This window comes from Apodemus sylvaticus, chromosome 12, assembly GCF_947179515.1.
Source record: "Apodemus sylvaticus chromosome 12, mApoSyl1.1, whole genome shotgun sequence".
In the NCBI taxonomy this organism is placed as follows: domain Eukaryota; kingdom Metazoa; phylum Chordata; class Mammalia; order Rodentia; family Muridae; genus Apodemus; species Apodemus sylvaticus.
In genome coordinates, this window is record NC_067483.1 from 70518498 (window position 1) to 70536336 (window position 17839).

The 17839-nt window shown below is 39.9% G+C and overlaps 1 pseudogene; it reads right to left on the reverse strand.

The window, feature by feature from the left end:
* Positions 1–5282: 5282 nt before the first annotated feature.
* Positions 5283–6420, reverse strand: LOC127697064 (optineurin-like; annotated as a pseudogene).
* Between the last annotated feature and the right edge of the window lie 11419 nt (positions 6421–17839).

Sequence of the window (17839 nt, forward strand, 5' to 3'; positions counted from 1 at the left end):
CCCAGTCTCAAAAGATCAATCGTGGTATGCACTCACTAATAAGTGGATATTAACCTAGAAAACTGGAATACCCGAAACATAATCCACACATCAAATGAGGTACAAGAAGAACGGAGGAGTGGCCCTTTGTTCTGGAAAGACTCAGTGCAGCAGTATAGGGCAAAACCAGAACAGGGAAGTGAGATGGGGTGGGTGGGAGAACAGGGGGAGGGAAGGGGGCTTATGGGACTTTCAGGGAGTAGGGGGGCCAGAAAAGGGGAAATCATTTGAAATGTAAATAAAAATATATCAAATAAAAAAAGGAAACAACTGAGTACCAGTTAGTTATCTTTCTAAAAATGTGTTTTTATAAACTAATCACTTATTGCAACAAAAAACCGTTCTGGAAACAAGGATGCTTCCACTATAGGAATAATTATTGATGCATCCCATGCTTCCTCAATATCACATCCTTACCTATATTTGTGACTACTGTTAGCTATTGCACTAAAATAAGATAAACCTGAACTTATTCATAGTTAGAGGCTATGTGTACCCTTGCTATACCAGTAAGCCTATCATATTCCATTACATTAAAATTTAATCTAACTTACCTGATTTTATAACATTATATCTTAGTAATTTGGAACATATTAGCTTAGCCAATTCCATAGATCTTTTAGACACTGATACACAATCACTTTTATTAATATGACTACTAATGTCATCAGAAAAGTCTTTCACTATTGGAAAACTTTCAAACTCATAGTGGTGTGTAAAAATTTCCAAGACCCTACTCTTCTCTTGAATCCTTTGACTTTATCTTTAGCAACTGGTAATTGTTTTCCCTGCAGTGACCAACTCTGCTCACTTTTGAGAAAACATCTGCCAAATAGTCTGATTTGGAAAACCACAGTCTGTCACTCTTTCCAAGTAATAAAAGGTTTTTCATGGCTAGAGAAAAGAGCTCAGCTCACAACTTAAGCAATCTCATTAGCATTTTCCCCTTGAAAATGTGGTGTGATGCTGTCTTACTTTCCCATGCAGCAGGCATGCATCACATTGATATCCTACCTAAGGGCACTATTGACTTCAGGTTGCTTATATTTGCCTGTTGGTGGTTTTCGTGTGTGGTAATGAAGACAGTGGCTAGTGTAGTCTGATATGGCTACTCTGGTTTTACCCATCAGTGTTTATTAAGAAAACAGTTTTGGTCTCATGGACCACTTGGTAAAGTCTTGGGAGTCCCTGGGTTTCTACTGAGAATATTTTGAAAACTCTTCCCTATAGGATAATAATGCTTCTGTATTAACTTTCAGATACATATGGTTTCAAATAAAGACAAAATAACAAAAAATTTAAGAACACTGAGAAGAAAATTTTTAGATTGTGTTCAAAAATCTTAATCTACTTGAATTATGTCAAAAACAACTTTTTGTGGGAAGATATTTAAAGGTTTTTTTTTTTTTAAGGATACACTATAATGAGTTTTTTTTCTTCTAGTTTCAACATAGTGGAAGCAGAGATTTACTTGGCTTACAATTACAAATTATAGTTTATCAATAAAGAAGTGTCAAAGAAGAAACCTAAGCAAGTCATAGCACATCCACAGTCAGAGAGAATAAATGCATCTATGTTTACTTCCTTGCAGCTAGTTTTATCCTAGCTTACATAGTGCAGAGCTCCCTGCCTAGGGAGTGCTACCACCCACAGTGGGTCGGATCTTTCTATTGAATTGACAATAAAGACAATATTCCATACACATGCCCATAGGTCAAACTGATCTAGGCAGTTACTCATTAAGACTTTCTTCACAGTTTTATTCCATTGTCAATTTACCACAAATTGACAGATAAACCTAACTAGTATAGATTTTATTAATAAAATAAAGTAATAGAATAAATAAAAATTAATACAAGCTAATAAGTTAAAAATTTATAAAAGGAATTTTCATCTAAAATACAAAGTCTCCTCACTACAATGAAAAGACTCTTAATTTAACATTTCACTGAATAAATTTACGAAAACATTCCAAGTTATTATAGTGTATAAATGACAATGCTTATTTTATTTCTTATTTAAGACAGGTAAAAATTCTGTGGCATTGGACAGCAATTGTAGTATCAATCACAATGATATAGAAAAAATTACCTCCAAAGTAATGTAGCAGACAATAAGATTTTAAATGAAATCCATTAGCCTTCATATAATAAATGGGCAGATCAAATGGAGAACATAGTTTAGACATTAGAATACAACATTTATGGGGAATGTTTACTTAGTAAAGATGAATTATAAAGAATATTGTTTTTTATGGTGATAAATTCATATATACATATACTTAGATAACTTCTGTCTCTATATTGCCCATCCTTACTCTCATGAATGAGTACCTCCATCTTCTAATACTTTATCTCTATTTTCTTCTTTTTATTTTTGTTTCAAACTCTACACATGAGAAAAATAAGATACCTTTCTAAAATCTGGCTTATTTCACATAACATGATAATCTCCAGTTTCATCTATTCTCTTCAAATGACATAATTCCATTCTTCTTTATGGATGAATAGTACTCTATACTTTCTATATATTCTCCATTTTCTTGATCCTTTCTTCCCTTGATTGTACTTGATTGCACAGCCTGGCTATTGTGATTGGTACCATTAGAAGTGTAATCACCCTGTCACCTGTTCTATGAGCCCAGTTCTCTTTCATGAATTGTCTCACCACTACAAAGCTCAGCTTACCTGTGATTATATCACTTAATGGTTACCTAATACTCATTTTTAAATGGCAGACTTCTGCCTTGTTTCCTGAAAAGGCACTTCTAAAACTCTTGGAAATTTCCAACTTATAAAAATGTATTCACTCTTTTTCATGGTGGGCAGCTGAAATCCAAATAAGGCACCCTGTGATAAGTTCCTAGTCTTGGTTTCAAAATGAGTCCTGGCTATCCCAGAAAGACTAACCATGTGATCAGAGATAGAAACTATGAGCCAGATGGTATCAGCTAGCTTTCTGGGAAGGCAAGGAAGTATAAGGATAACATCTGACCACAAGAGGAATGACTCCATAGGCCATGCTAGGGTGAGCTTCCTGATTAGGGGTGCGCACTGAGGGATCAAGAGGTTGACAAATCCTGAGAACAAAGAAACTTCACATTTTGGATCCCAGCACACCCCTACTCTGACTGTCTCTCTTTGGTTGTTCTCTAGAGTTAGGTCACATGTGGGGAACTCTACCCTCTCCGGTGACATTATGAGTGATTATCTCCAAAGTTGCATTGGACCTCAAGTACATTTATATTTTAGGCTTTAAGATGTTCAGTTTGAGATTAGGTCATGATTAAATCACAGTCACTAAATGACTGCTAAATCACTGTATGATAAAACATTAGCTTAAGGATTGCTATTCCACCAGGTGATAGTGATGCATGCCTTTAACCACAGCACTTAGAGAGGCAGGTAGATCTGTGTGTTTGAGGCCAGCCTGATCTACAGAGCAAGTTCTAGGACAGCTAGGGTTGCATGGAGGACCCCTGTCTCAAAACATACACCACACACACACACACACACACACACACACACACACACACAGTCCTGCCATTCTGAGCCATCTACTACAAGGTTCTCTATCAGTTTTACATCTCATGCTTTAATGCATGTTGATAGCTGTTGATTACCTCCATTATCTAATTAGAGTATGTAAAATGGTGATTTCTAACTCTATTTTTGCCTTTCCACCCACTAGCTACAATTCTGATTCAATAATTGCCCTCTACCAACTATTTAGTTCAAGATAAAGCTGACACATCTTTCTGCCTGTGTTAATTATGAGGCTGACAAATGTGTCTTACCTTTGGTTTCTGAAGTAATATACTGTCTAAATTAGCGGCAGTAGATGCATGTGTTTAATTTGGGGAGTGACAAGAGGGTGTAGAGCATGCTCAAACACTGGAATTTACATGTCACTCTTTCAGCAACTCATTAGCTACTCTAACACATGAAATGTGGTTAGCTGGGTTAAGCCTCTAAGCATCTGCTCTGACTCGGAGGCAATGGTTTATTCATATATTCAAGAACGTGCACTGAGAACAACGTGTGCAAGGTGCCCTGCTGATCAGCAGCTTTGTGGGTCCCAAATAAAGTGGACAGTCTGCCATCCCCGAGCTCCCAGTGTGGTGAGAGAAGGTAAGCAGACAATTGCACAAACTCTGAGGATCTGTTACACATTATCATCTGTGTATCATTAGTCATATTTACTTACTTCATACGTCATTCATGCATCATGGTTCTCGGAGAAAGCACATAACAGAAATTTCTGAGATGTTTGTCATCGAGTTTTATTTCTTCAGAAAAATCTGTGTCCAAATCCTCAGCCAGCCAGCCAGCACCAAAACATTAGCTGCTCATGAAACACAAAGAATAAACAATTAGCACAACTGCCGCCACCTTGCTAGAACTAGAGAGCAGATGGCTTTTATACTTTATGATCACTATCCGCCAGCAGAGCAGGTTGTGGTTAGCGAATGGCACTGGGCCATCACTGAAGGACATACAGAAACAATGGGAAGTTTATGTGCCAAAGTCTCAGAGACTGACATGCTCTCTTCCTAGCATTCTGTGTTAGGTGAGAAGCAAAAGTTGACAATGAAAGGAATAGAAATAAAGAATGATGTTAAAAACTGTCTTAGCTATTTAACCATGACTTTGCTGAGTCCACATAGTTTGGCAACATACCTTGCTTTTAGATAGATAGAACCCATAAATTGGGAGTGTGTGTGTCAAAATATTTATATTGTATTATTGAGGATAATACATAGGGATTTTAAAAGAAAATCAAGATAGTACAAGCTAAGAAGTTTCAATCATGGAGATCCCTGCTTTTTTCCTTACATTTAAGAATTTCCCCTTTTCACTGGAGAAAGTATTAATATGTTTTGAAATTTCAGGCAGAAAACATAGGCAACCCAAACAACTTTTGCAAGAAAGACCTAAGCATGTTCTCCAGCCAACTGCTTTGTAAAAGGCTGCATACAAAATCCTTTGTCTCCATCTTCATGGATCGTCTTACCTTCCCTACTGAAAGTGAGAGGAACTGGTTGTCGTGACAACCTGACACAGTTTGGAATTCATCCATGAAGAATCTTGGTGTTCCTGAATTGAGCTTGAATATGAATCTTCAGAACGACCAGAGTCAACAAATGGTTCTGTTCTCAACAATCTCTGATTGTGAGCTCTTATTTTAATTTAGGAGATGCACACATGAAGAAGCCTTCCTGGTGACTCCACGTTGGACAGAAGTTACAGATTTCTTTTCATGCTCTCTTTCAGCAAAATCGCGAACTGCAAGGCCAGCTGCTCCTTTTCTTCGTGAATCTTCTCTCTTGCTGCTCTCTCAGCATGAAAATCTGAACGGCATACCTCCATCTGAGTCGGAGGACAGCCGTAGTCTCCAGGTTCTCCTCCTGCTCAGCCAAGGTCTGCTTCATCTCGTCCCTCTGCAGCTGTTGGGATGCCAGCTCCTGCTTCTTGCTGAGCTCTTGTTCAATCTTGTCCACCTTTTCCACCTGTTGTGTGGTTAGTTCTTCAGTTGTTCAAGTGCTTAACTATGTTCTTGAAGAAGCTTGTTGTGTGTTGCCCGTAGAGTAGCTAATCTGGATTTCTCCTCGTCTGTCTTAGCCTGCTCCATCTTGGATCTCCGAGCGCAGGCTCTTTCCACTTGCAGATCTAACTTCTTTTTACTGCAAACGAGCTCTTGCTTTTCATTCAGCTCTGATGGGGTTGCAGAGTTCTTCCTTCCCAGAGCCTGACACTTTTCTTGAAGCCTCTTCTTCATCAGCTCAGCCTCACGGAGTTTTGTGTGCGCCTCTTGGAGCTCTTTAAACAGAGAGGTCACTTGGACGTTCAGCGTTTCCACTCAGCTTCCAACACTCTCTCTGGACCCTTATCTTCTTCTTTGTTTTCCCCTCTGTCTGGGTCTCAGTCGCAGAATGGCCATTTGCTTTCTTTTCTAAATCTGAAATTCTTTCTTTGGCTTCTCTGAGAACGATTTCATGGGTTTCCTTCCCTTAGACAAAGCAAGGGCTGGATCGCAGTCAATTCTTCAAAACCCACACAAGTCCTGGCAATCTCTGTACATTTGCTCATTCTAATGGCGTCTGTTCTTGTGGGTCTAGGGCTGTTCTTCATCTCCTTCATTGTCCCTTCAGTCTCTCCTTCAGTCATCCTGATCTCAACCAAGGAGTCTTCCGAGGAGCCGCCAGAGTAGAGTTTGAGTTGCAGTTCTGAGACTGATGCCCAAAAACTCGGCCTTTTCAGCCTGAAGGTACATCACTGGGATCTTCAGATGTTCCACTTCCTGCTCCACCTGAGTTTTTAGCTTCTCCACTTCCTGCTCCAACTCGACTTTGGGAGACCTGTAGGCACCTGTGAGGTCCATTGCAGAACTGGGTTTTAACCTTTCCATTTCTTCATGCCTTTCTCTGATCACGGAGCGTGTGGTTTACAAAACAATAAAAATGAGCCTGACAATTTGTGACACCACTGGGCAAATGATCTCTTTTGTGAATTAGGCTTTGCCGGGGAACCAACAAGGTTCCAGTGAACTTGGAGTCAGGCTGCAGAAAGGTCAGAATCCCACGTGATAGCATTCAGCAGTGGCTGATATCTTTGTTTTTATTAGCTGAATAGTATTCCATTGTTTAGATGTACCACATTTTCTTTATTTATTATTCAGGTGAGGAACATCTAGGTTGTTTCCAATTTATGACTATTATGAATAAAGCTGCTATGAACATAACTAATTAAGGGTCCCTGTGAATAGGGTGGCATCTTTTATGTATATGCCTAGGAGTGGTATACTTGGGTCTTGAGGTAGAATTATTCCCAATTTTCTGAGAAATCGCCAAAATTAATTTCCAATGTGGTTGTACAATTCGTACTCCTACCAGCAGTGTGGGAGTGTTCCCCTTGCTCCATAGCTTTGCCAGCATGTGCTATCATTTGAGTTTTGAATCTTAGCCATTCTGATGGGTATAAGACAGAATCTCAGAGTTGTTTTGATTTGCATTTCCCTGAAGACTAGAAGTTGAACATTTTAAGTGCTTCTCCACCATTTGAGATTCTTCTGTTGATAAGTCTCTGTTTACCTCTGTATCCCATATTAAAATGGGTTATTTGATTTGTTATTATCTAATTTTTGAGTACTTTATATATTTTGGATATTTGTGTTCTGTTGCATGTAGGGTTGGTGAAGATCTTTTCCTACTATTTTGGCTTCTGTTTTGTCCTATTAATAGTGTCCTTAGCCTTGCAAAAATCTTTTCAGTTTCTTGAGCTCCCATTTATTAATTGTTGATCTTAGTGACTGAGCTATTGAGGTTCTGTTCAAATACTTGTTTCCTGTGTCCGTGAACTCAAGGCAGCTTCCCACTTTCTATTTTTTTTAGTGTGTCCAGTTTTACTGTGAGGCATTTGATCCACTTGGTCTTGAGTTTTGTGCAGTGTGATAGCTATAGGTCTATTTGCATTCTTCTACATGCTGACATCTAGTTAGATCAGCACCATTTGTTGAAGATGCTTTCCTTTTTCCATTGTATAGATTTGGCTTTGTTGTGCCAGGGAAATGTTAGTGATCCACAAGAAAACAGACAGGAGCTGATCTGATGAAACTCATGGCAGAATATTTATTCAATTTGAGCTAGCTTCACCTCACCCTCAACACACCACTGACACGCTGGATGGGTTTGGTGGGGGTGGGGGGAGCCCTGAATGTCTAGCAGGACAAGGCTTTATAGTAAGCAGCAAGTAGGGAGTACGGGTGCAAGCATCTAATTGGAAAGCTACTTTGGCCTTTAACATAATTGGCTGGTGCTGGGAGACATATCAAGGGGTGGGCTTGTAACCTGGGATACAGATTTGTTAGGGGAATAACCTGGAGACACTGGGCTTGTTGCGGCTGTAACTTGTAAACACTGATATTGTTAGAGATTAGCCTAGAGACTGGAGCTAGGCTCTAGTTTTGTTGGGGGACAACTTGGAAGCTAGGTACCAGTCTGTTAGTTTACCTGAGTTCAAACTTAGGTCAGGTTCTCTGAAATGGAGATTGAATTGAAAAGATTTGGTATCTTAGCTTCTCTGTCAAATATCAAGTGTCAAAAGTTGTGTGGGTTTATTTCTGTGTCTTTGATTCTATTCCATTGATCAATATGCGTGTTTCTATATCAATACCATGTAGTACTATTGCTCTGTAGTACAGCTTGAAATCAGGAATGGTTATACTTTCAGAAGTTCTTTATTGTACAGGATTGTTCTAAGTATCCTGGATTTATTGTTGTCCATATAAAGTTGAGAATTGCTCTTTCAAGGTCTGTAAAGAATTGCATTGGAATTTTGATGTGAATTTATTGAATCTGTAGATTGCTTTTGATAAGATAATCATTTTCACTATGTTAATCCTACAAATCCATGAGCAAGGGAGATATTTTCATCTTCTGATATCCTCTCAATTTCTTTCTTCAGAGACTTGAAGATCTTGTCATACAGATATTTTACTTGCTTGGTTAGGATTCACCAACTATTTTGTATTATTTGTGGCTATTGTCATGGGCCATGTTTCCCTAATTTCTTTCTCAGCCCATTTATCATTTGTATAAAGGAGAGATAGGCTTTTAACAAGAAGGATTACTGGTATCTAGTGAGATTATCATGTAATTATTTTTGTTTGTTTATATAGAAGAATAAGTTGGTGGATTTTCATATATTGAATCATGATTGTATTCCTGGGATGAAGTCTACTTGATCATAGTGGATGATATTTTTGATGTGTTCTTGGATTTGGTTTGTGAGTATTTTATTGAGTATATTTGCACCAATATTCACAAGGGAAATTAGTATGTTATCTTTCTTAGTTGAGTCTTTGTGTGGTTTAGGTGTCAGGGTGACTGTGGCCTCATAGAATAAGTTTGGCAGTTTTCCTTCTGTTTCTATTTTGTGGAATAGTTTGAGTAATATTGGAACTAGGTCTTCTATGAAAATCTGCACTAAAACCATCTGGCCCTGGACTTTTCCTTGGTTGGGAGACTTTTAATGACTGCTCCTATTTCCTTGGGGGTTATAAGATTGTTTAGTTTATCTAATCTTAATTTAATGTTGGTAAGTGGTATCTATCTAGAAAATCATCTCCTTTGCTTAGATTTTTCAATTTTGTTGAGTACAGGCTTTTGAAGTAAGACCTAATGAAACTTTGAATTTCCTCAGTGTCTGTTGTTATGTCTTCCTTTTACATTTTTGATTTTGTTTATTTGGATACTCGCTCTCTCTGCCTTTTAGTTAGTATGGCTAAGGGTTTGCCTATCTTGTTGATTTTCTTAAAGAACCAGCTCTTGGTTTTGTTGAATCTCTGTATTGTTCCTTTTGATTATTTTCAGTTTAATTATTTTCTCCATCTACTCTGCTTGGGTGTGTTTTCTTCTTCTTCTTCTTCTTCTTCTTCTTCTTCTTCTTCTTCTTCTTCTTCTTCTTCTTCTTCTTCTTCTTCTTCTTCTTCTTCTTCTTCTTCTTCTTCTTCTTCTTCTTCTTCTTCTTCTTCTTCTTCTTCTTCTTCTTCTTCTTCTTCTTCTTCTTCTTCTCCTCCTCCTCCTCCTCCTCCTCCTCCTCCTCCTCCTCCTCCTCCTCCTTCTCCTCCTCTTCTTCCTCCTCCTCCTCCTCCTCCTCCTCCTCCTCCTCCTCCTCCTCCTTCTCCTCCTCTTCTTCCTCCTCCTCCTTCTCCTTCTTCTCCTCCTCCTCTTCTTCCTCTTCCTCTTCTTCCTCCTCCTCTTCCTCCTCTTCCTCCTCCTTCTCCTCCTCTTTCCTCTCCTTACTCTTATTGCTATTCTTTTTGTAGTGCTTTCAAGTGTACTCTTAAGTTGCCAGAATGAGAACTTTCTAATTTCTTTATGAAGCCAGTTAGTGCTATGAATTTTCTTCTTAGTACTACTTTCATTTTTTCCCATAAGTTTGGCATGTTATGCCTTCAATGTAATCAGCAATCTTACCCAACTGTGAACCCTGCGGCTATATTAATGGCTATGTTAGCAAGGCATGCCCACTGGTACAATAGCACCAGGAACATAATAGGAATAACTAAAAACTTTTTGGTTGGATTTAAGGTTGAAACCATAAAATGAAACTCATAATTGGCATTATTATTAGGTCAAGAATCTATTTATGTCCAGAAAGATCATAGGCTCTAAGGGAGAGCCACAGTACTAATATTCAGCCAACTGAACACAGTTGTAAACCATTTCCCAGTGACTTATTGTTATACGCATAAAGCAGCATATCTCTCAGCCCTCACCAGTGAAGGTCTTTTTCTGTAGTAGATGGCATGTATCACAGCCATAGTGGGTCAGAGTTCAAGGGATAAGAGACTGCAGAAGGCTAAGTTCTAAATGAATCATGACTATCACACATCCCTCCCCTTCTAGAGGTTATTGAAGATTACAAGAAAAGGTGTTTCCAGAAGAGGGCAGAGTAGCTGAACAGATAAGCTCACAGAACTGGCCAAGTTTAAGACAGAGAATCTCAGTGGAGAGGGTAAGTTGGTCCAAGTTCTCCCTATGGCTGAGGCGCTATGGGGGATTGTGTACTGCTGGCAGGGTCAAAGTATATTGATGTTAGAAATTGGATGTCGTTAGCTTAAAAGGTGGGGGAAGACATGAAGTTGGGCAGAGAAATTCACAGCAGAGCATTAGAAATTCTGATACACAGAAAAATGCAAAATAACATAAATATAAACTTGCATTTTAATCATTAAAATGAATGTGAATAAGGGCTTTCTGTCGGGTTAGTGGAGCTCAATGTGTGCCTCCTTTCTTGTGTTCATTAAGAAACTAAGAATTTCTATTCATTTAGGCTGGCCTTAGAGTAGAACAAGCTCTAAAATTTTAATAGTAAAATATTTACATCTCACTTTTAAGGCATTCTCTTTAACATATCAGAAGAAAACATCTTGTTTTGGATCATTTTTCTCTTTCCTATTTTTAGCTCACAAATGTATTAGTCATTTATTTTTATAGTCATAATTTGCTGCATGGTTTGTTAACTTCCATACCTACTGTGACTTCTAGCTCTCCATACTTCTTTGTTTCCCTTTCCTTTCAGGGTTCTTCTATCCTTCTGAAGGTCTTTGAGTTAAATATGATTGGAGGTCCATATACCATGTGTCTACATATCTAATTGTTGTACAGATAGACCACATATCAACCATTGAACAAATTTTATTCCGCACTCCTTATTGGCAAACATACCTTCCCACCCATCTGGAATACCATGGTAAAATCCAATCTTCTTGGAATACCCTCTCCTCTATTTTCACTCTGCTCCATCCTATACAGTGGAGGGTCTAACATACTACTTTGTAGTTCTGACTGCTCAGATATCCATTCTCTAGCTTCAGTGTGGGCACGGCCATCTTTTAATTCTGTAGCATTGGTGACACTCATGGGATAACAAGCAAGGGAAACAAGATCCACATAGAACTCAAATGGGCTCAGGGCTCTTTAGACATAAACTCTATGGGAATACATATTTGAGAAGGGTCTAGAGAAAGCACACTCCAAGTGAGTACCAGGATTCATCCTACCTTGAAGGTAGAGACATTCAGGAAATGCAAGCAGAGTAGAGAGAAGAAAGCTGTAAACCATAGCGGTCTGGGAGCTGCCTGGCTGAGAAATGATGAAGTCATCAAGTCTATAATTTTCTAATGAATTCAGTGAGAAATTCTGCATCGTAAACATTTTTCTCCTTTTTCTCAAATAGAACAAGAACAAAAATAGCCTAGTTCCACAACTGTTTTCAACACTTTCAATATCTTTTTCCTTGTCTTCTTTGATAGCTATTGCTCTTGCCTAAAAGCTGCTTTTAATCTAACTCTTATTTTTGTAATAGTAATTGGCTTCCCAGTTTCAGATGGAAGTGCTTTTTAGTCACATGTTGGTGCTGGTTGTTTGGGGGTAGTCTATATTTCTGGTTCTATAGACTCTTAATACCAGGAGCACCCTCAGTCATTTGTAGAGATTTATTACTGTCCTTTCTTGCATCTTTTCTCCTCTGCCCTTGCTTCTGTGTTGGTTCATTTAGAAAGAAATGTAGCTCGCATGCTAGACTCTGTAGTGTCTTGCTCCTGGGTGGCTGAATAGGATGATTATTCTCCGTACAGCTGTGTATTTAGGCTACCTTGCACTGTGCTATGAGGAGCCAATCCTGGAAGATAGAGTGTGAAAACCTCTTCCCAAAGCAGTGGTCAAGTGTCCCTTCCCTCACAGCATTTAGCTGTGACCTTCATGGCCAGCAGCCTCCACCCTTCTGCTGGTGTTATCTCCATCCTATTCAAGCTGCGGCATTCCTGGCCTGCAGCCTCCACCCTTCCCCAGGTGTTATCTCTGGCCCTTGTTCCTTTGGGAACAATACAGCCACTTTTACCTTAACTACCAAGGCTGCCTCAGGGCAGTCTCACCTGGAGACCAGCAGAAACCTGTGTGACTGGAAGCAGGCAACCCGCTGAGAAGAAGATCCAAGGAATAGGAATTCACGGCCATTTGGGGGGCAGGGTGGTTTTCTAAAGACTATATATATTGGCTAAATAATAGTAAAGTCAGTCTCTATCGGCAACTGTCATCTTGACTCATTTCTCTTTCGCCCCCTTCCCGTTACCCCCAGAATTCTCTTCCAGGTATTCCGGTTCGCATGTGGCTGCGGGTGGCTACAATCAAGCTCAGGGTGTCTCACACGACTTAGCCAAGAAGGACTGAAGAGCTAGCACATTGTTTGCTTAGGCTCGCTCAGTTATTGCTTTCCTCAGGGATCCCTGAGATATGGCTTAGGTAAGATTTAGACAAGCAAATCTCCTGAAATCCTTAACAGTATTAAATTCACCCTCTGAAGAGTATAGATGCTGCAACTAGGGTCTTTTGGGGCCAGGTGACATGGCACTGGATATGAACTCATTCAGTGTAGTGCCAGCAAATGCTACGCAGCTAACATGTTTCATTTAGATAAATGTCCAGGTCTTGTTAAGTTTTCAGCTTCTGGTGTGTATACCTCAATCTATTGTCCTTGAAGAGGGTAATTTTTTTAAAAAAAGAATTATTTATTGATTTTGTTTGTGAGTGCTCTATCTGCATGTACACCTGCATGCCAGACGAGGGCATCAGATCCCATTGGAAATCATTGTGAGCCACCATGTTCTTACTGGGAATCAAACTCAGTACTTCTGGAAGAACAGACAGTGCTCTGGTTTTCTGTTGTTGTTTGTTTGTCTGTTTGTTTGTTTAAGTTGGATATTTTAGTTATTTACATTCTAAATGTTATCCCTTTTCCAGTTTCCTCTCTGCAACCTCCCTATCTCATCCCCCTTACCTGCTTCTATGAGAGTGCTCCCCCACCCACTCCCATCTCACTGCTGTAGCAGTCCTCTACACTGGAGCATCAAGCCTTCACAGGACCAAGGGCCTCCCCTTCCATTGATGCCAGATAAGGCCCCTTCAGCTCCTTCAGTCCTCCCCCTAACTCCTCCATTGGGATCCCTGTCCTCAATCTGGCTGTGAGCATCTGCATTTCTATTGGTCAGAATCTGTCAAAGCCTCTCAGGAAACAGCTGTATCAGGCTCCTGTCAGCAAGCACTTCTTGGCATCAGCAATAGTGTCTGGATTTTTTGGTGTCAGCATGTGGGATGAATTCCCAGGTAAGGCAGTCTCTGGATGGCCTTTCCTTCAGTCTCTGCTCCACCCTTTGTCTCAGTATTTCCTTTAGACAGGAGCAATTCTGGGTTAAAATTTTGGAGATGGGTGGGTGCCCCATCCCTCAATGGGGTGGGGGGTGGGGAGTATGCCTAACCTATGGATATAGTCTCCACAGGTTCTCCCTCCCCTCTGTGGGGAATTTCAGCTAATGTCATCCCCATGGAGTCCTGGGAGGCTCTTGCTTTCCTGGCATCTGCGACTTTCTGGTTGTTACCCTCAGTCCCCCATCCCCCATTGCTACATACCTTTGTTCAGTTTCCTGGCCCTCTGTACATCTCCTCCATCTCCTCCCATACCTGATTCTTCCCCTCTTTTCCCCTTCACCCTCTTCCTTCTTCCACGTCCCTCCCACCCTCTACCTCCCCAGATTATTTTGTTCCCCCTTCTAATTAGGACTGAACTATCCACTCTTTGGTCTTCCTTCCTTTGGAGCTTCCTGTGGTCCATGAGTTGTATCATGGGCATTTCACGCTCTTTGCCTAATACCCACTTAACAATAAGTACATACCATGTGTGGTCTTTTGTGACTGAGTTACCTCACTGAGGATGATATTTTCTAGATCCATCCATTTGCCTGTGAATCTCCAGTGCTCTTAACGGCCGAGCCATCTCTCCAGCCCCAAGACTATAATTTTTCAAATCCAGATTCTTCAATGTAATTTCTAAGACAAACTGTATTAAGACAGAAAGCAGAAATTTTGGAGTCAGGAGGAATTGCTTCTTTTGTTTTTAGCTCTGTAGCCTGAGAACATTAATTCTCTGAGACTCGCATTTTTTCATCTGTAAAATAATAATGAAAATATTTGTCTCAAACGGTCTTTATCGGGTCAGTCTAAATCTCCTTAACATAATTCTTGGAATACAGTAGACACTAACTACCTGGGACTAAGACCTTTGCTGTTGTTACTCTTAGTCCTTTCAACTCGTAAATTCACATTAACTTCTTCTCCACACACCCTCCTATGTTCATTGGGAGAACACTGGTTCCATGCATGCACATCTCTCCTTTCCTCCTCCTTCCCAGTCCTCTTTCCTCTTCCTCCCTTCTCTCCCTCCCAACATCGTGTGTGTGTGTGTGTGTGTGTGTGTGTGTGCATGTACTAAATTCAAATATGTAATGCTGTCTGGGTAGAAAACCATCTGGCTTTTCATGATAGTATACTGTGGATATTGATGGAGAAATTGTTATTGATATTATCAAGCAGTACATGAGAAGCTGACCAATTAGATCTATTTTCAGGCAGAGTTAATATTTGTAGTTTGCTCATAAGTCATTAGTCTACTAAGACCCAGCTGTGTCATAGCCACTGATGCCAGCCTCCAGGGCATAGCACCTGGCTCCATCTTGGAGCACTTCCTTTCAGAAGGGACTCGGTGCTGGTGTGCTTAGATGCTCAGTCACTGGTCACCGTGGAACCAACCGTGTCTCGGCACTCCCTCCTTCCTAGCTTTACATTATCTCCTTCCGCCCTGGCTTTTGTTGCATCACCCTGTGCCGTCTCTCATATGACTTTCCCACAGGAGTTTCCAACTGATTTCTGGAAAGTCTGAAATGGGAATAAATTAGCCAAACTTGGGGGGGGGGATTTTATTACACTTCTATTTGAATCATCAGATGAAGAAAGCCTGGGATAGATGGGTGGTTTTCTTTACTGCCAAGTCCATCCAACCTGAAAGGGTAACTTTTGACTCCAAAAGGAAAAAAAATGGATTACTGACGCTCATGATTCCTGGGAAATGATTAGAATATAGGCTTCTTGGATGGATCCCATGAGATCTGAAAACCACAGATATGCTAAGCCTCAGGAAACGCGGCTGAAAAGATATAGTTACTATGAAGAGCTCAGTTAGTATAAAGCTTCAGGAACCTCAAGGCAGAGGTGGGGATGAGAGCTGTCATTCTCAACATGATGAGGTGGTTTTAGCTTTTTAAATATGTGGCCATGAGTTTGGTGCGTCAGAGGCAAGCCTTTCTAAATGACACTTGGAGAAGTCATGGAAGATAACAGGAAGCAGATGTGAATACTGACTTTAAGTCAGACCTGGGTTCTTAATCACATCCCGGGATTTACTAGCTGATTAGCCCAAGCAAGGGATTTTCCCATACACAACTTCCGGTTCCTCCTTCAAACATTGGCAACATTAAATATCTCCTTTCCTGGGTTTTGTTTATTTGTTTGTTTTGAAGATTAGAGAACTCATGTATATAAAACATTCCTCAGAGCAAGTGGAATTTATTAGAAGCCCAGTAAATGGCAGACTTCTTAGATGGTGGCCAGCACACATGTGCTGTGCTTGTAGAGTTAAATTAATCAAGTATTTATTAAACATCAAGTCTGCAGCAGACACTGCCTCTAGTCCCAGAGAGGAAAATAACACAGTCTAAGCACCTGATCTATCTTTGAGTTGTTCATAGTCAGGGTACTTTTCCTTTTTCTTTTTATTATTAGTCTTTGGGAATCTGACTTTCATTAGCATAAGGTTTTGAGATTTTTTTTCCATGTTATGTGGAGCCTGAATACTTTTTTTAATTTTGGAGATAATTACATTTCTCTTTTACTTTTCCTCCTTCTAAACCCTCCCATATACCCTGTCCTCTCTTTTTCAAATTCATGACCTCTTTTTTCACTAATTTTTATTTCATGCATATATGCACACACATATATGTTTATATATTCCTAAATATAATTTGCTCAGTCCATATAAAATCACTTGTATGTATGTTTTATGGACTGACCATTTGGGACTGAACAAACAATTGGTGTGTGCTCTTCACTGGGGAAGGCCACCTCTTCTGCTCTCAGCTTTCCTCGGTTGCCTGTAGTTCTTTGTGCAGGATTGAGGCTGCATGGGCGTTCCTCCATCCGCTTAGCACATCTTTGTCATTCTTTGTCTGAGCATATTTGGCCAGTCATATTGGTAAGACTTTATGGGTGTAGCCCTAGCATTACAAGGACTCACAGTCTTAGAGTCAACTCCCCGATCCTCTGGCTCTCACAGTCCTGTTCTTCTTCCACAGTGTTCCCTGAGCCTTAGATTCTGGAGTTGTTTTGTCAATGCATCTACTGGGACTGGGCACCACAACTTTGCATTTTGGTTGGTTTTGGTTTTCTGTACTATCTGTCTGCTGCAAAGAGACATTTTATTCGTGATGGGTGAGGATTACACTTCTCTGTGGGTATAAAGATAAATATTTATAGATTGATATTAGGAATTATGTTGGTTTAGTAAATTAGTGGTTATAGATTCTCCTCCATAACCACAACTTAACTGAGCAGTTAGCTAGGTTTCCAGTATCAGACAGTTTCTCTCTTATTGAGCTAGTCTTAAATCCAATTAGAGAGTTGTTGATTACTGAGAGGGCATGTGTGCCACTACTGCCCCCTTGGGATTATCATGCCATTCTGGTCTTTGGTGTGGTACAAAAGGTATAATTGCTAGGAAGGGCTGTTGGTTGCCTCCCTACTTTGGAGGCTTATATGGTACCTTCTGGTACCATGGAAGCTAGTCTCCAAGGATGAAGCACTGAAGTCAGTTCAGCTTAGGGGTCTCTAGGTCTTGTTTTAGAAGTGCAATGCATTTTCAACAATTGGGACTTATCTTCCACCTCTGGGGGGTAACCAAGGGCAACAGCAACAGGCTGCATGTTTTGTGAGTCTCTTGGACAGATCTTACCAACAACACAAACGATGGTTTCTAATGCATAGTATTGGAGTTTCTTTGTTAGGTAAGTTTTGGCTTTTGGCAGCAGAACTATCATTATGTGTACTGTAGTATTGTAGGGTTTCTGTCCATTTTAGGTAAATAGTTCATAGTATGATTCCTGTGGCTTTTTAGATAGCATTTTAAAAACCATTTTAATATCGATAATGTTAAATAAAAGTATGTAGGAGTAGAGATTTTATATACTTTATATTCATGTGTCTCCAGGGTATAGTATAGAGGAGTGAAAATTTCAGCAAATATTGGTTAAGATAATGTCTTAGACATTGTTCTTGGAATTTTAGATACATGAATATTTAAAACAGTAAAAAGAAAATACTCAGGAGCTTACATTCTGCGCCACTGAATGAATG